General features: G+C 40.5%; 1 pseudogene; it reads left to right on the top strand.

The window, feature by feature from the left end:
- Positions 1–1,505: 1,505 nt before the first annotated feature.
- On the top strand, positions 1,506–2,834 carry LOC124975302 (SWI/SNF-related matrix-associated actin-dependent regulator of chromatin subfamily E member 1-like; annotated as a pseudogene).
- Positions 2,835–25,162: the final 22,328 nt, after the last annotated feature.

Here is a 25,162-nt window from a genome sequence, read left to right on the forward strand (position 1 = left end):
GGAAAGAGAAAATACCCAGAACTTTATGGAATTTCCATCGTGCATTTGCTCATAAAACGCAATTCAGTTGCTGCCTAACACTGGGTGCATAAGGAAAGCTCCATACATGGAAATCGAAGCAGTTTGTTATAACAGAAGCACCATGCACGGTGGAACCACCACATCTGGGGAGCAAAGTGGAAATGAGGAGGGGAGATGATAGACAAAGTTTCATTGAAATCCATTAGTGAAACTTTCTCAGAAAATCAACTTAAATTTCAGCCCTTTTCAACCTGCACATTAGAGTTCTGCAACACAAATACATAAGGAGCTTGTCTAGAAAACCTGGAGGTAGAGTGCTAAGATGTTGGGGGCAGGGTGGGAACAAAGAAAAGAGAAAATATTCAGAGTTTTATTGAAATCCAATTGTTCTTTTGCACAAAAAAAGTAATTCCATTGCTGCCTAACACTGCGTGCATAAGTAACCTCAATTCATGGAAAATGAAACAGTTTGTTATAACAGAAGCACTGTGCATGGTGGAACCAACACATCTGCAGAGCAAAGTGGGAATGAGATGATAGGCAAAGTTTCATTGAAATCCATTTGTGAAACTTTCTCAAAAAGCAAATTCTATTTCAGCCATTTTCATCCTGCTTGTAAGAGTATTGCAACAGCTATCCATAAAGGGCTTGTCAAGAAAACCTGGAGGTAGAGTGGTCAGATATTCGGGGCAGAGTGTGAATGAGGGAAATAGAAAATACACAGAGTTTCATGGAAATCCACTCGTTCATTTCCTCAGAAATAGCTCTTCATGAAACTTTCTCAGAATGTGAACTTCAATTTCAGCCCTATTCAACCTGCATGTTAGAGTACTTCAACAGCAATACATAAGGGAATTGCCTAGAAAACCTGGAGGTAGAGTGCTCAGATCTTGTGGGCGGAGTGTGAATAAGGGAAAGAGAAAATACCCAGAGTTTCATGGAAATCCACTCATACATTTGCTCAGAAAATGCTCTTCATGAAACTTTCTCAGAAAGGCAACTTCAATTTCAGCTGTATTCAACCTGCATGTTAGAATACTTCATCAGAAATACATAAAGGAATTGCCTAGGAAACCTGGAGATAGAGTGCTCAGATGTTGGGAACAGTGGGAATGAGGAAAAGAGAAAATACCCAGAGTTTCATGAAAATCCAGTCGTGAATTTTCTCAGAAAATCTCTTCAGTTGCATCCTAAATCTGCATGCATAGGGAAAGCTCAATTCATGGAAACCGAAACAGTTTGTTACAACAGAAGCATCATGCGTGGTGAATCCACCACCTCTGTGGAGAAAAATGGGTATGAGGATGGCATATGATAGGCAAAGTTTCATTGAAATCCATTCGTGAAACTTTCTCAGAAAAGCATCTTCAGATGAGAGGCGGGGCGTGTGTGGGACAAAGTGACGCGAACCCGGAGCAATGGGCACTTTTTCGGCCCACGGTGTCTGTTTCATTCTTAAGGAACTGAGAACTTAATCTTCCAAAATGTCAAAAAGACCATCTGTTACCTCACCTCCCACCCCAGCTCCTGCAACACAAATTGTCAGCCCACCAGTGTTTGTGGGATACAATCCATACAGTCATCTCGCCTACAACAACTACCGGCTGGGAGTGAACTCGGGCATCTGCAGCCGGGTCAAGGTGTCCTCTGGTACTAGGATTCCAAAACCCCCTGTGCCACCAGATAAACCACTGATGCCCTACATGAGGTGTAGCAGAAAGTTCTGGGAACTAGTAGAGTCTTCCAACCCTGACCTCAAATTGTGGGAGTTGGCAAGATTATTGGTGGCATGTTGCGAGATCTCACTGATGAAGAAAAACAAGAATATTTGAATGAATATGAAGCAGAAAAGATAGAATACAATGTATCTATGAAGGCCTATCATAATTCCCCCGCATACTTTGCTTACATCAATGCAAAAATCGTGCAGAAGCTGCATTAGAGGAAGAAAGTCGACAGAGACACTCTCGCATGGAAAAAGGAGAACCTTACATGAGCATTCAGCCTGCTGAAGATCCTCATGATTATGATGATGGCTTTTCAATGAAGCATACAGCCACCACCCATTTCCAGAGAAACCATCACCTCATCAGTGAAATCCTTAGTGAGAGTGTGGTGCCAGATGTCCGGTCAATTGTCACAACAGCTAGAATGCAGGTCCTCAAGCGACAGGTCCAGTCCTTAATGGTTCACCAGCGAAAACTAGAAGGTGAACTTCTTCAAATAGAGGAACAGCACCAGGAAAAGAAGAGGAAATTCCTGGAAAGCACAGATTCATTTAACAATGAACTTAAAAGTTTGTGCAGTCTGAAGGTAGAAGTGGGCATGGAAAAGATTGCAGCTGAAATTGCACAGGCTGAGGAGCAGGCCCGCAAAAGGCAGGGGGAAAGGGAGAAGGAGGCAGCAGAGCAAGCTGAGCACAGTCAGAGTGGCATCCCTCCTGAGGAAGGACAAGTGGCAAACAAAACTGAGGAAAAGAAAGATGATGAGAGCATTCCAATGGAGACAGGAGGCACACCTTGAAGAAACGATGGAGAGCCAACAAATTGGTGAAGAAGGGACGTCCACTCCAGAAGGCAAGGAGAGTGGGCAGGAGGGCATGGACAGCATGGCAGAGGAGGGGACCAGTGATAGTAACACTGGCTCAGAGAGCAACAGTTTAACAGTGGAAGAGCCACCAACAGATCCCATGTCAGAAGATGAGAAGAAAGAATAATTGTTGCCTTGTTTTATGTGTCCTAAATACTTTTTTAAATGAAAAAAAAATGTTTTTTGGTTTTAATGGTGTTATGTGGTCTCTGTATTAATTTTTTCTTATCTGTCTCACACCACCAAAGGCTTTTGGACCATGAGTGTCATGAGCCCAGAGGCACAGTCAGTCACCTTTCTTAGTATTGTACAAATGGCTCCTTTCTTTGGATCTTGCTGCTAGCCCTCAACTGCTCAAAGCCTCAGAATTTAAATTAATTGGGAAAACACTCACCTCTTTAGAGAGTTATCCTTTGATGCTGCAGAATCTCCTCTTAAAATGCCTTCCTCCAGCTCACTTGGGTGCTTACCAAAGTGATAGCTTTAAACCTTTCCAGTCCCCATCAACAGCTTCCTGAGAGTCTCTCTATTGTGTACTTGTGCACAGAGTATATTCTTGAGAACACAATCATGTGTAGGTGTGTATTTTTTCACTTTCCCTTTTTATTTTAAATCAATGACAGATATCAAGAGTTGTGTTAAGGGGTACAGTGTAGCCTACAACTACCTACATTTGGATCACACTGATCCAGAGTAGCTCCATGGTTAGAGTAGTTACTAGCTTATGAAGTAGTCATTAAAGCAAACATAGCACATGTATGTTATCTATACTGCTTTTTGTTCTGATAAATACTGGGTGCAGTCTGGTAAATTCATCCTTTGTACTGGGGGAAATAAAACACTTTTTTACCAAGTTTCCAATGACAAAATAGATCACAAAGTTAAGGAATGGAATGTTCTTATAATAGACTAGATAACTTCAAAATGATTAGCCAATTCCAGAAGAAAAACAACTGGGAAATAAGTTCATCCACATGAAATTGTTTTACAATGTAAAAAACATTCAAAACCTCAAGGCTCCGGAACCCGTAGACCAGAGCCTACCTACCCTTTTGATAAACTTAATAAAGTCTTGGAGACTAGAAGAAAGATAGTTTGTGACATGTATGCTTCCTAAAAACTAGAATAGATTTTCACTGAAAAGTGGTATATCTGATGGTATATGTTTCTTAAAGGTTCCAAAAGTAATAAAAAAATGAAAAAAAAACCAACTTAATTGCAGCCATATTCAACGTGCATGTTAGAGTACTGCAACAGAAATACATAGGGGTCTGGCAAAAAAAAACATGGAGGTAGAGTGCTCTGATGTTGGAGGCAGAGTGGGAATGAGGAAAAGAGAAAATACCCAGAGTTTCATGGAAATTCAGTCGTGCATTTTCTCAGAAAAAGCTCTTCAGTTGCAGCTCAACTCTGCGTGGATAGGGAAGGCATAATTCATGGAAATTGAAAGAGTTTATTATAACAGAAGCACCGTGCAATCTGCAATGAACACATGCATGGAGCAAAGTGGGCATGAGGAGGGGAGATGATAGGCAAATTTTCATTGAAATTCATTTGTGAAACTTTCTCAGAAAAGCAACTTCAATTTCAGCCCTCTTCAACCTGCACATTAGAGTACTGAAAAAGAAATAGATAAGGGGCTTGCCTAGAAAACCTGTAGGTAGAGTGCTCAGATGTTGAGGGCAGAGTGGGTTTGAGGAAAAGGGAAAATACCCAGAGTTTCATGGAAATCCAATTGTGCATTTGCTCAGAAAACACACTTCATTAAACTTTCTCAGAAAAGCAACCTCAATTTCAGCCCTATTCAACCTGAACGTTAGAGTACTGAAACAGCAATTCATAAGGGAATTGCCTAGAAACCTGGAGATAGAGTGCTCAGATGTTGGAGGCAGACTGGTAATGAGGAAAAGAAAAAATACCCAGAGTTTCATGGAAATCCAGTCGGGAATTTTCTCAGAAAAAGCTCTTCAGTTGCATCCTAAATCTGCGTGCATAGGGAAAGCCCAACACATGCAAATCAAAACAGTTTTTTACAACAGAAACACCGTGCATGGTGTATACACAACAACTGTGGAGCGAAATGGGTATGAGGAGGGGATATGATAGGCAAAATTTCAATGAAATCCATTCTAAAACTTTCTCAGAATAGTAACTACAATTTCAGCCCTATTCGACCTGCAGGTTAGAGTACTGCAACAACAATATACAATGGGTTTGCTGAGAAAAACTGGAGATAGAGTGCTCAATCGTGGAGGCAGAGTGGGAATGAGGATGTCCAGAGTTTTATGGACATCCAGTGTGCATTATCTCAGAAAACGCTCTTCAGTTGCATCCTAGATCTGCATGCATATGGAAAGCTCAATTGTTGGAAATAGAAACAGTATGTAATAACAGAAACCCTGTGCATGGTGGAACCACCAAATCTGTGTAGTAAAGTGGTATGAGGAAAGGAGATGATAGTCAAAGTTTCATTGAAATCCATTCGTAAAACTTTCTCAGAAAAGCAACTTCAGTTTCAGCTCTATTCAACCTACACGTTAGAGAACTGCAACAGAAATACATAAGGGGCTTCCCTAGAAAACATGTATGTAGAGTGCTCAGATATTGGGGTCAGAGAGGGAATGAGGAAAAGAGAAAATACACAGAGATTCATGGAAATCCTCTCCTGCATTTTCTCAGAAGACACTCTTCAGTTGCAGCATATCTCTGCGTACATAGGGATAGCCCAATACATAGAAATGGAAACATTTTTTTAATACAGAAGCACCGTGAGTGGTGCAACTACTGAATCTGTGGAGCAAAGTGGGTATGAGGAGAGGAGATTATAGGCATGTTCCATTGAAATCCAGTAGTGAAACTTTCTCAGAAACACAACTTCAATTTCAGTCCTATTCTCACTGCACGTTAGAGTACTGCAACAGCAATACATAAGGGGCTTGTCTAGAAATTATGGATGTAGCATACTCAGAAGTTGGGAATAGAATGCAAATGAGGAAAAGAAAAAGTGAATATTCCCTGAGTTTCATGGAAATCTTGCTGTGCATTTGCTGACAAAACGCTCTTCATACGCAAACTAAAACTGTGTGCTTGGGGAAAGCTCCAATCATGGAAATTGAAACAGTTTGTTATAACAGAAGCACCGTACATGGTGCAACCATACATCTGTGGAGCAATGTGGGTATCAGGAGGGGAGAAGAAGGGCAAGTTTCATTAAAATCCATTCGTTAAACTTAGTCAGAAATGAAACTTCAATTTCAGCCCTATTCAACCTGCACGTTGGAGTACTGCAACAGTAATATATAAGGGGCTTGCCTACCAAACTTGGAGGTACAGTGTGATGATATTGGGGCCAGAATGAATTTGATGAAAAGGGAAAACACCCAGAGGTTCATGGAAATCCAGTCGTGCATTTGCTCAGAAAACACTCTTGGGTTGCATCCTAACACAGCTCACACGGAAAAAGCTCAATTCATGAAAATAGAAAGAGTTTGTTAAAACACAAGCACCATGCATGGTAGAACCACCACATCTGCGGATCAAAGCGTGTATGAGGATGGGAGATGATAGCAAAGTTTCATTGAAATCCATTCATGAATCTTTTTCACAAGAACAACTTTAATTACAGTCCTATTCAACCTGCAGGTTAGAGTAGTGCAACTGAAATTCATAAGGGTCTTGCGAAAAAAACCTGAAGGTACAGTGGTCAGAGAGTGAATGAAGAAAATAGAAAATACCCTGAGTTTTATTGAAAACCACACGTGCATTTTCTCACAAAATCTCTTCACTTGCATCCTAAATCTGGGTGCATAGGTAAAGCTCAATTCATGGAAATCAAAACAGTTGTAATACCAGAAAACCCATGCAAGGGGGAACCAACACATCTGCGGAGCAAAGAGGGTATGAGGAGGGAAGATAACAGGTAATGTCACATTGAAATCCATTCCTGATACTTTTTCAGAAAAGCAATTTAAATTTCTGCCCATTCAACCTACACGTTAGAGGACTGCAATAGAAATACTTAAGGGGCGTGCCTAGAAAACCAGGACGTAGAGTGCTCAGATGTTGCGGACAGAGTGGGAATGACAAAAAGAGAAAATATCCAGAGTTTCTTGGAAGTTCAGTAGTGAATTTTCGTAGAATACGCTCTGAGTTTGCATCCTAACTCTGCGTGCATAGGGAAAGCTCATTCATGGAAATCGAAACAGTTTGTTATAACAGAAGAACTGTGCATGGTGCAACCACCACGTCTGCGGAGCAAAGTTGGTATGATGAGGAGAGATGATAGGCAAATTTTCATTGAAATCAATTCGCAAAACTTTCTTTGAAAAGCAACTTCAAATTCAGTCTTATTAAACCTGCATGTTAGAGAACTGCAACAGCAATTCACAAGGGGCTTGACTAGAAAACCTGGAGGTAGAGTGCTCACACGTTGGAGGCAGAGTGGGAATGAGGAAAACAGAAAACACCCAGTGTTTAATGGAAATCCAGTCGTGCATTTTCTCAGGAAACGCTATTCATTTGCATCCTAATTCTGCGTGCATAGGGAAAGCACAGTTCATGGAAATCAAAACAGTTTGTAATACCAGAAAATCCGTGCATGGGGGAACTACCACATCTGCGGAGCAAAGAGGGTATGAAGAGGGGAGATAATAGGCAAAGTATCATTGAAATCCATTCGTGAAACTTTCTCAGAAAAGCAACTTCAATTTCATCCCTAATCAACCTGCACGTTAGAGTAATGCAACAGCAATACACAGGGGCATGCGTAGAAAATATGGAAGTAGTGTGTTCAGAAGTTTGGAAGAAAATGGCAATGAGCAAATGGAAAAAAGAAAATTCCCGCAGTTTCTTGGAGATCCTGCCGTGCATTTGCTCTGATAACACTCTTCAGTTGCAGCCTAACTCTGTATACATAGGGAAAGGAAATCGAAACAGTTTTTTATAACAGAAGCACCATGCATGGTGGAATCACCACGTATGTGGAGCAAAGAGGGTAGGAGGAGGAGAGATGATAGGCCAAGATTCATTAAAATCCATTTGTTGAACTTTCTCAGAAAAGCACCTTCAATTTCCACCCTATTCAACCTGCACATTAGAATACTCCAACAGCACTACAGAAGGGATTGCCTAGAAAACCTGGAGGTAGAGTACTCAGATGTTGGGGGCAGTGTGGGAATGAGGAAAAGAAAAAATACCTAGAGTTTCATGGAAAACCAGTCATACTATTTCTCAGAAATCGCTTATCAGTTGCATCCTAACTCTGTATGCATAGGAAAAGCTCAGTTCATGGGAATCCAATCAGTTTGTTACAATTGAAGCACCATGGCACCATGCATTGTGGAACCACCACATCTGCGGGGTAAAGTGGGTATGAGGACGAGAGATGATAGGCAAAGTTTCATTGAAATCCATTCCTGAAACTTTCTCAGAAAAGCAACTTCAATTTCATTCCTATTCAAACTGCACGATGGAGTACTGCAACAGAAATAGATAAGGGGCTTGTCTAGAAAATCTGGAGTAAGAGTGCTCATATGTTGGGGGAAAAATGAGAAAGAGGAAAAGAGAAAACACCCAGAGTTTCATGGAAATCTAGTAGTGCATTTGCTCAGCAAACGCTCTTCAGTTGGAACCATAATACTGCGTGCATAGAGAAAGCTCAATTCATGGAAATTGAAACACTTTGTTAAAACAGAAGCATTGTGCACGGTTCAAAACCACATCAGCGGAGCAAAGTGGATATGAGGAGAGGAGATGATAGGCAAATTTTCATTGAAATCCATTTGTGAAACTTTCTGAGAAAAGCAACTTCATTTTCAGTCCTTGTCCAAGTGCACGTTAGAGTACTCCAACAGCAATACATAAGGGTCTTGCCTAGAAAACCTGGAGGTAGAGTGCTCAGATGTGGGGGCACAGTGGGAATGAGGAGAAGAGAAAATACCCAGAGTTTCATGGAAATCCAGTCGTGCATTTTCTCAGAAAACGCTTTTCATTTGCATCCTTATTCTGCGTGCTTAGGGAAAGCTCAATTGATGGAAATCGAAACAGTTTTTAATCACAGATGCAACGTGCATGGTGGAACCACCACATCTGCGAGGCAAAGTGGGTAGGAGGACGGGAGATGATAGGGAAAGTTTCATTGAAATCCATTCATGAAACTTTTTCACAAAATCAACTTCAATTGCAACCCTATTAAACCTGCACATTAGAGTACTTCAACAGCAATACAGAATGGGCTTGCCTAGAAACACTGGAGGTAGAGTGCTCAGATGTTGGGGGAAGAGTGAGAATGAGGAAAAGAGAAAACACCCAGAGTTTCATGGAAATCCACTTATACATTTTCTCATAAAACGCTCTTCAGTTGAGCCTAATTCTGCGTATATAGGGAAAGCTCAATTCATGGAAATTGAAACACTTTGTTATAACAGAAACATTGCATGGTGGACCCACCACATCTGCCAATAAATGTAGGTAAGAGGAGGGGAGATGATAGGCAAAGTTTCTTTCAAATCCATTTGTGAAATTTTCTCAGAAAAGCAAATTCAATTGCAGTCATATTCAACCTGCACTTTAGAGTATTTCAACAGAAATACATAAGGGGATTACATAAAATACCTGGAGGTACAGGGCTCATATGTTGGGGGAAGTGTGGGAATGAGGAAAAGAGAAAATACCTAGAGTCTCTAGGAAGTCCAGTCGTGAATTTTCTCAGAAACACTCTTCAGTTGCATCCTAAATCTGCGTGCATAGGGGAAATTCAATTTATGGAAATTGAAACAGTTTTTTAATAGAAAAATACCGTGCATGGTGGGACCATCAAATCTGTGGACCAAAGTGTAGGAAGAGGGGAGATGATAGGCAATGTTTCATTGAAATCCACTGGTGAAACTTTCTCAGAAAAGCAACTTCAATTTCAGCCCTATTCAACCTGCACGTTAGAGTACTGTGACAGAAATACATAAGGGTCTTGCAAAGAGAACCTGGGGGTAGAGTGCTCAGATGTAGGGGCCAGAGTGGGAATGAGGAAAAGAAAAAATAGCCAGAGTTTCATGGAAATCCAGTCGGACAATTTCTCAGAAAATCTTTTCAGTTGCATCCTAATTCTGCGTGCATAGGGAAAGCTCAAATCATGGAAATCGAAAAAGCTTGTTGTAACAGAGCACCGTGCATCATGCAACCACCACAAATGCGGAACAAAGTGGGCATGTGGAGTGGAGATTATAGGCAATGTTTCATTGAAATCCATTTATGAAACTTTCTTAGAAAAGCAACTTCAATTTCACCCCTATCCAACCTGAAACTTAGAGTACTGCAACAACAATTCATAAGGGACTAACCCGGTAAACCTGGAGGCAGAGTGCTCAGATATTAGGAGCAGAGTGGGTTTCAAGAAAAGACAAAATACCCAGAAATTCATGGAAATTCAGTCGTTCATTTGCTCAGAAAACGCTATTGGGTTGCAGCCTAACACTGTGTGCATAAGGAAAGTTCAATTCATGGAAATTGAAACATTTTGCTATAACAGAAGCACCGTGCATGGTGGAACCACCACATCTGTGGACCAAAGTGGGAATGAGGGCGGGAGATGATAGGCAAATTTCATTGGAATCCATTCGTGCAACTTTCTCAGAAAAGCAACTTCAATCAGCTCTATTAAACCTGATGTTAGAGTACTGCAATAGCAATACAAAATGCGCTTCCCTAGAAAACCTGGAGGTAGAGTGCTCAGATGTTGGGGACAGTGTGAGAATGAGGAAAAGAGAAAACACCCAGAGTTTAATGGAAATCGACTCGTACATTTTCTCAGAAAATGCTCTTCAGTTGCATCCTAACTCTGTGTGCATAGTGAAAGCTCAATTCATGGAAATCGAAACAGTTTCTTATAACAGAAGCACCATGCATGGGGGCACCACCACATCTGCGGAGCAACGTGGGTATGAGGAGGATAGATGATAGGCAAATTTTCATTGAAATTCATTCGTGAAACTTTCTCAGAAAAGCAACTTCAATTTCAACCCTGTTCAACCTACACGCTAGAGCACTGCAACTGAAATAAATAAGGGTTTTGCCTAGAAAACCTGTACTAGAATGCACAGATGTTGGGGGCAATGTGGGAATGAAGAAAAGAGAAAATACTCACAGATTCATGGAAATCCACTCGTGCATTTACTCATAAAACGCTCTTTGGTTGCAGCATAATTCTGCATGCATACGGAAAGTTCAATTCATAGAAATTGAAACAGTTTTTTTAATAGAGAATCAACGTGCAAGTTGCAACCACCGAATCTGTGGAACAATGTGGGTATGAGCAGGAGAGTTGAGAGGCACTGTTTCATTGAAATCCACACGTAAAACTTTCTCAGGAAGCAACTTCAATTTCAGTTCTTTTCAATCTGCATGTTAGAGTACTGCAAAAGAAATACATAAGGTTCTTTCGAAGAGAACCTGAGGTAGAGTGTTCAGATGTAGTTATCTGATTGTGAATGAGGAAAGGAGAAAATACCCAGAGATTCATGGAAGTCCACTTGTGCATTTTCTCAGAAAAACTCTTCAGTTGCATCCTAAATGTGCATGCATAGGGAAAGCTCAATTCATGGAAATCAAAACAGTTTGTTATAACAGAAGCACCATGCATTATGGACCCACCACATCTGTGGAGCAAAGTGCATATGTGGAGGGGAGATGATAGGCAAAGTTTCATTGAAATCCATTCGTGAAACTTTCTCAGAAAAGCAACTTCACTTTCAGCCGTATTCAACCTGCACGTTAAAGTAGTGCAACAGCCATACATAAGAAGCTTGTGTAGAAAATATGGAGGTAGAGTGCTCAGATGTTGGGAACAGAGTTGCAATGCAGAAAAAAATATCCCAGAGTTTCATGGAAATTCTGTTGTGCATTTGCTCAGAAAACGCAATTCAGTTGCAGCCTATCACTGTGTGCAGAGGGAAAGTTCAATTCATGGAAATCGAAAAAGTTTGTTATAACAGAACCACCATGCATGCTTGAACCACCTCATCTGCGGATCAAAGTGCATGTGAGGAGGGGTGATGATAGACAAACTTTCATTGAAATCCATTCGTGAAACTTTCTCAGAAAACTAACTTCAATTTCAGCCCTATCCAACTTGCATGTTAGTGTACTTCAAGTGCAATACATAAGGGACTTCCCTTGAAATCCTGGAGGTAGAGTGCTCAGGTGTTGGGGCAGAGAGGGTTTGAGGAAAAGAGATAATGCCCTGAATTTCATGTAAATCCAGTCGTGCATTTGCTCAGAAAAAGCTCTTGGGCTGCAACCTAACACTGCGTACATAGGGAAAGCTCAATTCATGGAAATCGAAACAGTTTGTTTTAACAGAAGCACTGTGCTTGGTGGAACCACCACGTCTGCGGAGCATAGTGAGTATGATGACGGGAGATGGTAGAAAAGTTTCATTGAAATCCATTTGTGAAACTTTCTCAGAAAAGCAACTTCAATTTCAGCCCTAATCAACCTGCTCGTTAGAGTACTGCAACCCCAATTCTTAAGGAGTTTGCCTACAAAACCTGGAGGTAGAGTGCTCAGATGTTGTGGCAGAGTGGGAATGAGTAAAAGAGATAATTCCCAGTGTTTCATGGAAATACATTCGCGCATTTGCACAGAAATGCTCTTAGGTTGCAACCTAACTCTGCGTGCACAGACAAAGCTGAATTCATGGAAATCCAAACAGAATGTTATAACAGAAGAACTGTCTATGGTTGAACCACCACATCTTCGGTGCACATTCAGTATGAGGAGGAGGTATGATAGGCAATGTTTCATTGAAATATATTCTTGAAATTTTCTCAGAAAAGCAACTTCAATTTCAACCCTATTCAACTTTCATGTTACAGTACTGCAACAGCAATAAATAAGGGACTTGCCGTGAAAACCTGGAGGTATATTGTTCAGATCTTGGGGTCAGAGTGGAAAGAGGAACAGAGAAAATACCCAGAATTTCCTGGAAATCAATTCCTGTATTATCTCACAAAAATTTCGTAGGTTGCAGCCTACCTCTGCATGCATAGGGAAAGCTCATTTCATGGAAATCAAAAGAGATTGTTATAACAGAAGCATCTTGTATGTTGGAACCACCAGATCTTCCAATCAAAGTGAGTATCAAGAGCAGAGATGATAAGCAAAGTTTCATTGAAATCCATTTGAAATCCATTTGAAACTTTCTCAGAAAACAACTTCAATTTCAGCTGTATTGCACCTGTATGTTAGAGTACTGCAATAGCAGTACTAAAGTGCTTGTCTAGAAATGTTGAGGGCCATCTTGGTCAAGATGGCGCCTTTCAGTGAGCCGAAGGGCACTGGTTACCCATATATGGAAGTACCCCAAAAGGCTGCTTGCTTAGTTGTTCCTTGGAGACTTATGACATGTTAACGCCAGGTTCAAGGATTGGCTATATAATATGCCGCGTTTGGACAGCTCGTGATTTATAGTGTTATGCTGGCATTCCTCTGCATGCTCTCCTGTATGAGAGAAAACTTTGCTATAATTGGCTGATAATCTAGGAGCCTGGGGAGGAGAGAGGGAGATTGAATAAGAAGGAAGATAGGGAAGGATCAAAGGAGACAGAGAAACAGGGAGGATGCAATAAATCTCGTCAACTAAAGATTGGTGGTGTCTCCTTTTCCGTACAGCTTTCCCTGGATGGAACAAGTGGTGGCCCGTATGGGGAATTTCTTTCTCCTTCTGCTTCCTCCCAGGTAAGTAACTTAATGTAGAAAAACTATGTAACTTAAGGTAATCTATAGGAAAACTGTAGGATAACCCCGGTAAAGTGAGGCCACATAACCCCGGTAAAGGGAGGCCATATAACCCTGGTAAAGGGAGTCCACATAACTCTGGTAAAGGGAGACCACATAACCCTGGTAAAGGGAGTCCACATAATCCCAGTAAAGGGAGGCCACATAACCCCAGTAAAAGGAAACCACATAACCCTGGTAAAGGGAGTCTACCTAACCCCGGTAAAGGGAGGTCTCATAACTCCATAATGGGTTCACAAGTGTCAAAAAATCAAATGATAAGAATCATACAAGATGTACTTAAGGCTAATGGGACTGCCGTAAAATGATCTACCGTAACAGCATATGTAACCATGCTGGCCAAGGTTAGTCCTTGGTTTTGGGAAGAGGGAGTCCTAAATAATGGGAGCATCATAAAGAGAATCTTATCAAAGCAGAAAAGCAATCCCCATTACCTAGAGGTACTTTTCCCATGTGGCAGCTCATTAAAGAATGTCTAACATCTGAGAAAGGCAGAATAAAAACTTTAGTAGAAGAAGGAAATATGTGTCTGGAAGAGATAAAGGAACAACTATGTGTAACTTCTCATAAAGAGGAAGAAGAGGAGGAGGGGCTTACTGGGGAGGAATTAGAAAGAGCATCAGAGACACGGTAACCCCCATCAGTTATATCAGGAAGGAATACCAATCACTTCCTGGAGGCAGCAGCTCCCCCCCCCACAAGCAGCCTGCCCCCTGTATCCCTCAAAGTACCCTTGGGAGGAGTTAGCTCATGCTATAAATCAGGTGGGTTTTTCACTGTGGGGAGAAGAAACCTCCATTAAGGAAACCTCAGCAGTCCCACAATTCTTTCCTGTGCTAGAGGACCAAAATAGACAAAGATTCCACCAACCTCTGGTTTTCAAAACAGAAAAAAAAGTTAAGGAAGCAGTGGCTACGTACAGTCCACAGGCCCCATTTTTTGCCAGTCATTTACAATTAATATGTTGGAACCAGTATCAGGATTAAATCTAGTGCCAGAAGATTGGAAAATCCTATGTAAAGCTGTACCTAGTGAGGAAAACCACATGGCAGGAAGCCTCATTAGAAATGGCATGCTGTAATGCTGCCACAGGCTTTCCCCAAAGAAATGTAGAAATGCTAACAGGAGAAGGAAACTATGATGGTATTCAACAGCAGATTATTTATGATCCTGGGGTGTACACACAAATTGCTGCTGCTGCCACTAAAACCTGGAAATTAATTCAAGGGACAGGAGATTTACAGGGGAAGTTGTCCAAGGTGATTTAGGGAAGTAACAAACCATTTGCAGATTTTGATAGATTAATTCAAACTGCTGCTAGAGTATTTGGGGATTCAGAACAAGCAATGCCCTTAATAAAACAATTAGCTTATGAGCAAGCAAATAGATGGTGTAAAAAGCTATAAGACCATGGAAAAATAAAGATTTAAGTACCTATATAAATGTCTGCAGGGATGTCAATGATGCAGTCATTACAGGAAAAGTAATAGCTGCTGCTCTTCATGGGCCAAATCAGGGGCAATCAAGAGCTAAAGGAATAATATGTTTTAAGTGTGGGCGAGAAGGGCACTTCTGAACAGACTGCCCTGAAGGACCCATAGGATTAAAGCCCAGGGGAATACCTAAGACTGGAGAACCACAAGGGACAAATCAACCTGCCCCAGGGCTGAAAAGGAAGGCACTGGGCGAGGTTTTGTATATCAACATTTGACATAGAGAGAAATCCTATTCCTACCCAGTCAAAAAATGGCTAGGGGAGCCCAACCCAGGGCCCTCAAATATACGGGGCCTTTCAGAATCCCATAGTACAAATCCCCACTCACAATCCTTTCCAACTATCTCCTCATTGTCACAAGGAACATCAGGGAGCAGGAGATTGGACCTCTGTGCCTTCACCCGACTCATCTTAACCCCAGAAATGGGAGTACAAGTGGTCCCCACGGGCATACAAGGATCACTCCCTGAGAGCACAGTAGGATTATTGTTAGGGCAGAGTTCCACAACTCTGTCAGGATTACAAGAATTGCCAGGAGTCATTGATTCTGATTATACTGGGGAAATAAAGATTATGTTATCTTCCCCTCGAGGGGTATCTGTTGTTTCTCCAGGAGATAAAATAGCACAAATGTTGATATTGTCTAGCCATCATGGGGCCTTTCCCAGTTCACAGAAGACTGGAGGAAACAATGCATTGGGATCCACAGGATCAGGTGTCTTTTGGGCACAATCAACAAAAAATAGACCTATGCTTAAATTAAAAGTTAATGGTACTCCCATAGAGGGTCTAATAGACACAGGTGCTGACATCTCTATTATAAGACAGAAGGACTGGAACAAATAATGGCCTGTTACAGCATCCATCACTACCTTAAGGGAACTTGGATTTGCCCAAATGCCATTACAAAATTCAGCTGTATTATCTTGAGAGGAACCTGATGGAAAAAGGGGAACATTCCAACCTTATGTATTAACTCACCTGCCTGTCACTCTTTGGGGAAGAGACATTTTAGCACAGATTGAAGTTGTCATTTCTTCCTCAGTTGAACAAAATATTTCCTGTCTAAACCCAACTGTTTTGCCAGTCATGGTGAGACAAGGTTATATCCCTGGAAAAGGACTAGGCAAAAAATTTACAAGGTGTTACCTGCCCCATTCAAGCTGAAGGACAAACAGGGACTAAGGGGTTGGGTTTTCTGGAGGGGCCACTGAACCATTAAAGATAACATGGAAATCCAATAATCCTATCTGGGTCCCCCAGTGGCCCCCTACTAAAGAAAAAACAGAGGTGGCCCAGGAAGTAGTTAATCAACAATTAAAGGAAAACCACATCATTCCTTCCACTTCCCCTTGGAATACACCCATTTTTTGTCATAAAAAAGAAGTCTGGGAAATGGTGACTCTTGCAAGATCTGAGAGTCATAAATTCCAGTATGCAGATTATGGACCCGGTGCAACTGGGTCTCCCCTCATTAGCTGCTATTCCAAAACATTATCATATCATCTCTATAGACATAAAAGATTGTTTCTTTTCCATTCCTGTTCACCCCAAGGATAGCCCTCGATTTGTCTTTTCCATTCCTTCTTTAAATAATGAAGGACCAAATACTAGATAACAATGGGTAGTCCTTCCCCAGGGAATGGCAAATAGTCCCACTATTTGTCAAATATATGTTGGCCAAGCTATATCACAGATTAGACAGAATTGAAAAGAACCTTATTGTCTCCATTATATGGATGATATTCTTTTGGCTCATAGGGAAGAGGAGACTTTATTAGGGGTATTTGACAATATTATTGAAACCCTAGGAAAATAGGGATTACATGTGGCCCCAGAAAAGGTACAAACCCACAGCCCTCTTACCTTTCTAGGACCTTAAATATTAGATACCTGTGTTAGGCCACAAAAAATTCAATTAGCCATGGACAAGCTTAAGACTCTGAATAATTTCCAAAAATTATTAAGTGATATAAATTGGATAAGGCCAAATTTGGGAATCACCACTGGTCAACATAAGCCTCTGTTTGATATTCTCCAAGAAGATTCAGACCCTACATCCCCCAGAAATTTAATTCCTGAAGGTAGAAAAGCCTTGAGGTTAGTAGAACAAGCTTTAAAAAATGCTCATAGTGATAGAGTTGATCTATCCTTGCCTTTTAGTCTCATAGTGTTAGATTCTAAATATACTCCTACGGGTCTGTTGTGGCAAACTGAACCCCTGATATGGATCCATTTGCCAGTGTCCCCCCAAAATATTATTTCCCCATGTCCTGTGATGGTGGCAAATCTAGTTGCATTAGGACTTAAGACAGCCCTTCGAGTTTTTGGAGTTAATCCTCAGACAGTTATTGTCCCATACACAGCAAAACAGATTGAAATACTAGTTAACAATAATGAAGATTGGGCAATTGTCTATTGGTCCACCATGGCCACATTTGATAATCACTTGCCAAGTTCACCTATTGTCAGCTTCTTCAAAAGACATCCTGTTATTTTCCCTCAGGTTGTTAAGGCTCAACCTATCCCAGCAGCAAAAACAGTCTTTATAGATGGCTCCTCCTCCAGTACAGCTACAGTAGATTCTGATAAAGTACAGACTATTATTACTTCTCATAAGTCTGTTCAAAAACTGAACTAGAAGCAATAATAACTGCCTTACAAACATTTCCTGAGAAACCTTTAAATATTTATACTGACAGTCTCTATATTGCCCAGCTTGTGCCATGGCTTGAGACAGCTGAACCCATTAGTCCTCAATCTACCTTACAACAATGCTTTTATCAAGTACAAACTCTTCTGTGGGCTTGCAAAGAACCTTTATATATAGGCCATATCAGAGCACATTCAGGCTTACCTGGGCCTTTAGCTCAAGGAAATTCTACTGCAGACTCAGCTACTCGAGATACTCATATATTGTAAAAGAAGCAATTAATTTCCATAAAGATTTTCATTCATGTCAATGCTACTACTCTCAAAATAAAATATAACATTACAAAAGAACAAGCTAGAAACATAGTAAAACAGTGTCCTGCCTGTGTGCCTCATTTATCGGTTCCTCATTTTGGAGTCAATCCTAGAGGACTCCTTCCAAATCATCTATGGCAGATGGATGTCACCCATATCTCCAACTTTGGTACTTTAAGATTTGTACATGTAACTGTAGATACCTACTCAAGATACATATTTGCTACTGCCCATACAGGGGAAAAGAAAAAAGATGTAATCAGTCATTGCCTTCAAGCCTTTGCTACTATGGGAAGGTCAAAATCATTTAAACAGATAATGGGCCTGCATATACTTCTCCATTTCAACAGTTTTGCTCAAAGTTTAATATCTATCATTCTCCAGGATTGCCCTACAATCCACAAAGACAAGCTAATCAAACATTTGAAAGTCTGCTTAACTAAACAAAAAGGGGGAATAGCCCCCCCAAGATCAGACTTAACCTTGCTTTATTCACCCTCATTTTTTAAAATTTGGATGCTATGGGCCGTACTGCAGCTGATAGACATTTTAGTGTAAAGTCTGGTGGCCATCCACAAGCAATGTGTAACGATATCTTGACTGGGTCCTGGAAAGGACCTGACCCAGTATTAATTTGGGGGCGAGGATCTGTTTGTGTTTTTCCTCAGGACCAACAACAACTTATCTGGGTCCCGGAGCGCTTGGTAAGTACTATCCATGAGAGAGAATATGGCACTGAAACAAAAAATGATGGTGATGGTGGTAAACCTACTGCTGTTAACTCTTCCTAAAACTTTTGGGGATACATTCTGGGGACTGATATCCACATGGCCTATTCCCTTGCCTATCGCCCATGATGCACAAGTTTTTCCTCAATTATTTCCTAGTACAGAACTTCTAGGTATCCCTTACCTACCAGCTGATTCCACTGTAAAGCCACTTAATACTAGTCTAAACTTCAAGTTAAGGGGTAGTTTTTGCTTCCTCTGATTAGCCACCTTAAAAACCGCCAATGGTATCTTGCCCTGTGTGCAGCTTGCTTCCAATTGGAATCTTTCTTATGGGTATTATCAAGGAAAGGAATACTATGGCCTTGCTTTAAATATAACCAAGACCATTGGTAGTGTAAATTATACACAACAGCCTAGATGGAGTCCCACTTGTACACCAATTTCTTATGGCAATATTGGATCTATTAAATGGGATAGGTGTCAACGAGATGTTATGGCTTATAAGGTGATTCCTTACTTTTCCTTTGGGCTGCTTGCCATAGATTGGGAAACTGTTAATACAATATTAAAAAATACAAATGCATCATATAGTTATGCCACTGTAGATGCTGATTTTGCTACCAATGATTATTCTCCACTTTCCATGTGGTCTCTTTGTAGTGCATCTGCTTGTATGGACATTAGTCTGATTTGTATGATACAGGGAGGCAGTCTTTCTATCTCTTCACAAAGGTGCAGAATAATGCAAGCCTATATAAAGGGAGTTGATATCCCTGCTTATAGCTATACAAGGTGTGTGGTCAATTACTCTTCCTTTTATCAATCTTTCCCCCCTACTCCGGATGTGTCACGTCTCCATTCCTGTTCATTCTGTCTAACAGTTCCAAGTATAATATTAACATTACTAATAACAATGATAATGATACTGAGGTCCTTAACTGCACTAACCAAGAGTGTTTTGTATCTAGTTGTTGGGATGCTTCATTATTTCCTTTGGCTGTGATTGCCAGGAATCCTAAATCTATTCCAGTACCAGTGTTACCCCTATACCCTATTTTAATATTACTACTGCTGCAAATCTGTCCAAACAGCATGGAAGCATGCTTAATGGGACATGGATTAAGAGTTTACTAATTTTACTACCCTATTAAGAAATTCTATATTTGTGGTAAACAGTACTCAGGTCAAGGTACCGGGTATGCCAGAAGCCATTAGTTTATTACAGCAGAGTTACAGTTTGGTAAACAATGGATCGGAAGCTTTTCTATGAGGGAATTGTTCTTTCTGTTATTATTGCTGATCAGATATCTGTTGTCTCTAAGGAGTCATAAAAGATGGCAAGTCTTAGTGGTGTGGCAAGCCTTATGGCCAGGGACCAAGGCTCTGATTTGCATATTTGGCTCTCCCAATTACAGGACTGGTAGTCAAAGATGGGTAAGCACAGGTTGGACTTTATACCAACCTAAGACAGGGATCAAAGCATGCCAACAGTTCTTTGGCTCCCAATGAAGTGGTAAGGATAAAGTCTGACTCTGGCACATAAGACAGACACAGTCACTGTCCTTTTCTTTTAATAATAAAAAGGGGGAGACTGTTGAGGGCTATCTTGGACAAGACGGCACCTGGCAGTGAGCCAAAGGGCACTGGCTACCAAAATAAGGAAGTAACCAAAAGGCTGCTTGCTTACTAGTTTCTTGAAGAATTATGACGTGTTAACACCAAGCTCAAGGATAGGCTATATAATATCATGCCACACATGGACAGTTCGTGATTTATATAGTGTTATGCTGGCATTCCTCTGCAAGCTCACCTGTGTGAGAGAAAGCTTTGCTATAATTTATCGCGTTCCCCTGCCCACAGAGAAACACGAAACCGGATCGGGGCAAGTTCTTTATTTTCTGCAGTTTGCTTCTTCTGGCTGGCCGGCAGCGGCGGGCCGCTCTTGCAAGCGCCTTACATTACATACAACAACCAATCAGCTTATAGATCACGAGGGGAAAGCATGGACAGTAATGGAGCACAATAGTGTGGATATAGCAATCATGCAGTGTCCACGAGGACCCATGGCCAATCACATTAACTTCCTCAAATAATGCCACTTATTGGCAGAAAGTATTAGTCTGCTGGAGGTACCTGGTTTTGTTCTCAGCACTTCCTTGGCACCTTGCCAGGTGCCATCTTGGCCACGCCGAAGGGCTGGGGGCCTGCAGTACCCCGACAGCTCCCCCTTTTTTATTTATTAAAAGAATGCTGGCTTGGGATCGTGCCTGTCTTAGGCGGAGTGGTCAACCATCGTCCTTACCCGTCATCGGATAACTGCAGAGCATGCTACAGCTCCTGTCTTAGGTCGGTACGCGGTTACCTCCTTCCTTACCCGTCGTTGACTACCGATCCAGCATGCTCAGCCAGACTTGAGGAGAGCTGCCAGCCTCTAAGGCCATCATGGCTTGATGGAAAATGATGCGATCTCTGGCATGAACTTGGCGTATACGCATGATAAAGCGTGTGAGGAAGATAATTGCAATGATCATTAACACACACAATGCTCCCATTCCTGCCCATTGCTTTACAAAACTGAAGGAAGAAGATAACCAATTTTGCATTTCAGATATAGGGGCTACATTAACTCTAGTAGAATTAAGGCTAACAATTTGTGATCTAAGAATGGCAGTAAGATTATCAAATTTATAAGACCAATTGGCACGTAGCTGAGTAGATATGATTTTAGACAAATTTGCTGCATAACTAAGATTATGATAAGCTACAGGTGTAATGCACAGTCCCGGCAGATGATAAATACAACCCACGCTTAACAGTTCTTGTAAAAGGTCCATTTGTTCTTGAAGTAAGTCCACACGCTGGTTCACCAAAAGTAGTCCTGCTTTTAGGTGTTGATCCACTGTTTGTTGAGTAGACAGAGCAGTAGCTGTCTGCTGGACCACTTCATTAAGCTTAGTTGCTGACTGTACTGATGTCGTCAAGGCTACAGCTGCTGCGGCGACTGCTGCTGCTGATGCAACTATGGTGGTATTGACTGCTACGGTGATTCCAAAGTCCCTCTTATTTCTGGAAAGCAATACTGGCAATTCATCATCTGTAACAGAGACTGGGACTGGTAGGAAGGTAGGAACACACATTAAGTCTGCCAGCAGGAACCTAGAAGCATTTTAACATTGAGAGATAGCACAAATCTGAAGTACAATTGAGAGAAGCAGTTGTTTTGTTACATAGTTGAACTGTTCCTCCTAAGAGACTAAAAAGAGGTTGTAAGTTAGTTTATTCCGTGGAAACACACAAACTGAGCCGCAGCTCCAGTAAAGCACCGGGTTACCCTTATTACCCAGAGTTAAAAAAAAAAAAAACCAAACAAAGAGACAAAGAGAAAGTTTATCTTTAGGGGACCTGAAAGTCTCCTCTATTCCCCCTTTTTGTTTATCATGGATAGAATCTTATATCCATTTGTCTATCCTGCCTCGGTTATCAGTTTGCTTAATCATTTGGTACTGTTGAGTAAGGATCATAGTTTGGATTGTTTAAAGGGAATAATACAGACTTCTCCCGGCAGGGAGAAAGCTGATATTTTGAAAGTCCCGAGAAGTGAGCGCACCCTACATCCCCTATAGGCAGGTAAATTTGGTAATCAATGGGCTCCGGAGATCCTTGACATTTGTAAAGGCAGATGGCTTCATGGCTTCATTTCCTCGAATTGACCCGATTCCCTATTTCTACACTAACTACCTGTCCTTAATTCTGGCTTCATTCTCCGCTTTAGCTATAGGAACTCCCAACTGCTTCAAGGAAAAGGGGGCGTCGGTCGTTCTGGCTGCTTCGAAGCTGAAAGGGGGCAGTGAGGGGCAAGCAGTTTGGCGTTCCTTTTTTTAAAAATCGGGTCAATCGAGGGGTCCGAGGTAGAAGTCTGGTTGGGGAGGAGCAGGTTGAAGTCATCTGGGGGTGGGTGCTTCTATGATAGAAGAACAAAAAGACATGAGTACTGAAATGAAATTAGTACAAAGTAAATGTTGCAGCATCTGGAACATGCCACTGAGTATCATGAAAATGACAGAAGTCAATCTTTCACCAGGAGGTGGAAGAACTGAGAAATTGTTCCCATAACTAGACCTAGCAAAGGCTGGAAAGGACAAGGCCTTTATTTGGGAACTTTAACATAGTCCAGGTTATCAGGAATGTAAACACAACATTTAACTCTTAATGTCATAGATATCCCCAAAAATATAGTTAATCTACTTAAGTCATCTGATTGTGTAAAATATCCCTTTATTGGTATAACCTGTGTTTAGTAGAGAGCTCTATATTTCTGTTACTTAGGGCTAGGTAATCATACGAGCAAACATAGATTAAGTCTACCTGTGTAGCTTAGGAAGATCTGCAGGCCTTAAATTGACTAAAAACTTCTGACTCTGGCAGTTTCTCTTGATAGTTATCAGGCACATTTGCTGAAGAATCTTTCTTTTATTTGTAGCTTCTAGTCTTCATTCTAGTGGACTAACATAAGTGTACATCCTAAGTTACATTTAATTATTATTTCTCTTAAATGCCCAAGAATGGCTATATTTTGGTTTTTACTGTTTTGCTGGGTGTCTAGGACCAAGCTGGTCAAATTGACCTGGTTCCTGTCTTGTTAAAGAGTCAGCTGAGTTCCCACAGGGGCCACTTGTAGAGAACTGAAGAGCAGCTTCTTAGCTCCTCCAGTACCATTGGTTAGGCAGGGTCTCCTTGATGAGGTGACTTCCTTAGGAAGCATTAAGGGATGTCTCCCTTTTTTCATGACCCTCCTCTGCAGCAGATGCACTGAGCGATTCTTCATCCTCTAGTCTCAACAATCTCCTTGATCAGGAGGTTGTGTGACCCAGAGTTGCAGCACTCCTTAGAGAAGTCCTCTTATTCCCTGGGTTCAGGCTGACTGAGGGCAAAAGATCCAAATACTGGCCTATCTTGCCTTCTGTATTTAATTCCAATCTCTAAGTTTGATCTTAATCATCCAGCAAGCCAGTTTCACCAGTCATAAAGTGAGAGTACTGGGCTTTAACTTTAATGTTCATAACTTTACAGTTATTTACCCTTTTATCTAATTGGAGTCTGCATTAGTTCTGGAAGTTACCACTATCTGTTCTATAGGTGATGGCTTATTATCATAAGTTACCTAGGTTGCGTGTTTTTGAAGCAGCTACTTTTGTAAAACATTAACAGGTAACAGTTTTACAAAATGAAATTAGCAAGAGTAAAAATATATTCTGCTTGTATAATAGCTATCTTGAATTTTGACTGAGAACCACATTATATTTCCTATTTGAGATCATAGTAATTTTACAACAAGAACCAATCTTTTGATTATAACTTTAAATAAGCTGAAGTCTGACTTATTTTGGAGTCACTCTAACATGCAGTAAGGTGAGAGGGAGAGCCTTATCTCAGGTAAGGCGTGACTCTTTATAGATCTTAAGTGTTCTAATTCTGATGTTGATCTTTGCTTCTTCCTTAAATATCATTAAGTAGTTTACATATACTGTTTCCTGAGTCTATACAAACTTTATAATTAGCACAATTTAACATTGTATCTAAAACATGAATCAAAGAAAGGCTGAGAGAGCTTTTAACTTTCCTTTTGTGTGTCAAAGTGGCAAAATATTTTCATGTTTCACAAAATTAACCTTTAAACAAGTCAGGCTCTAATGTTTAGAAATACATTTACATTTGAAATTTTTTATCTCAATGTAAAATATAACCAATTTTACATATATCCTATTGATAACAGGTCCTCTAATAGAACACTAAATGATAGAAATTAATCCCCAATGAAATTTACTCTTTATAAGCTTAAAATTACCATTACAGACAAGTTTATCTGGAGAATAGCAGCTTGATAAATTTCCTGCTTTAAAACTTGTATACCTGAAAAATATGAACACATTTAATATACAACTAGAAACCATTTCACAATTACCTTGACACCCTTTTTCTTACCAAATTTAGTTTTTAAAGAAAAATTTAGACTCTGTAACACAGTACAATACTTTAACAGTTGTTTAACCATAATTGTATACACCCCAATTTTTAAGACTAATTGTTCTAAAGAATAAAACTTAAGAGACACAAAGTTAAGAGTAAATTAGTGTTTCTAAGAAATCCTTGCCATGTTACCATGTCATTTTACCATATAGATTAAACTTTGGCTTATATTAGAACATTAGTATTTTACCTTAGGAAAAACCTTAAATAGCTTTAGCTGTTTTACATACATACAACCAACTTAGTTATACACAGACTTGTTGAAACTGGCCCTTTACTTACACACAGACTTTCTTACCCAGAAACATTTTCTTCTTTTTTTTTATTTATTAAATATATTTTTAAACCCGGAACCTTTTATTTTTTCTTTCCTATCTGTTGACCCCTTTTTGTTCACATTCTGATACAACTCTTATGAAATTTTTGAATTTAGATAAATCACTCTATTTTAATAAGATTAAATATTTTGTTATTTATAGTACTCTTAATTGAAACACAGGTGAAACTTTTGGGACCCTTTATATATAGAATTCCACTTGTTAGG

Source organism: Sciurus carolinensis, unplaced genomic scaffold (assembly GCF_902686445.1).
Source record: "Sciurus carolinensis unplaced genomic scaffold, mSciCar1.2, whole genome shotgun sequence".
NCBI classification, from domain to species: domain Eukaryota; kingdom Metazoa; phylum Chordata; class Mammalia; order Rodentia; family Sciuridae; genus Sciurus; species Sciurus carolinensis.